Genomic DNA, 1,016 nt, shown 5'->3' on the forward strand with positions numbered 1-1,016 from the left:
AAAGTCATCAAAAAGTTGGAAAGGCGTGGGGTGTCCTTTTTAGAGGCAAGATGCGCCCACAAACTGACTTAACTTTTTTATGGATTAAATTCGTGTATTTGTCTATAAGGAAAACATTTCCGCATCTGTTCGTTCCAGAGGACATTCCAGGGGTGTTTCCAAACCTAAATCTTACTCGAAAAGTTACGCAATGTACTAAACGAGGATAAAGTTATCATGAGGACTTTGTAATCTCTTGATTCTCTTTGTTTTTTAGTAATAAGAGTAGGATTGAGTCAAGACAAGGTTTCATACTATGATGAGTTAGGTGCCGTAAAGTGGTAAAATGGTACTTAGAGTAATTAAACGTGTCCCTTATCTTGATTTAGCCTTAGTACACTACAAGAAAAAGACCCTTTTACGACGTGCAAACCATGATACTCATTGATTTATGTTACACAAAAAAGAGTGACATTAAAAAAGTGTCATCTCTTCAAAAAATTTAAGGATTTAGGTCACACATTATTGCGTGACATTAAATTAGTGTCTTATGTAAAAAATTAAAAACACGGAGGGCACTTGTGCGTCCTCTGTGAATGTCGTTTTATATTTTTGGTTTAAGTAATGCGCGTCTCTTTAGAGGGAAAATGAAATTCCCAAAATTTTAAAACCCCCGCCTTCCAAATCGATCCTCACACTAAATGGTTTGGCGATTGCAACTCCTTTCAATTGTAGCGCCGATCGACAACTACAACCATCAAAGCTACCAGTTGAACAACCCCTAATCGACATCTCCACCTTCTCGTCTCTCATTCTCCACCAAGTTTCCTTTACCATTTTCTTTTACTTTTTCTATAATTATCTCACATGACAAAACCCCCCACCTGTTTCCAAACCCTTCTCCTCTCTCCAACGACGGACATCACCGACGACACACCTACAACCAGTCACTGTTGCTTTGTTTGCGTTGGTAAATATATCTACGATTATAAAAGTCTTTCAATATTGGATCATAGTCTCAAGAATAAATGGAAACA

The sequence above is a fragment of the Lactuca saligna genome, chromosome 7 (assembly GCF_052625555.1).
Source record: "Lactuca saligna cultivar CGN05327 chromosome 7, ASM5262555v1, whole genome shotgun sequence".
In the NCBI taxonomy this organism is placed as follows: Eukaryota; Viridiplantae; Streptophyta; class Magnoliopsida; order Asterales; family Asteraceae; genus Lactuca; species Lactuca saligna.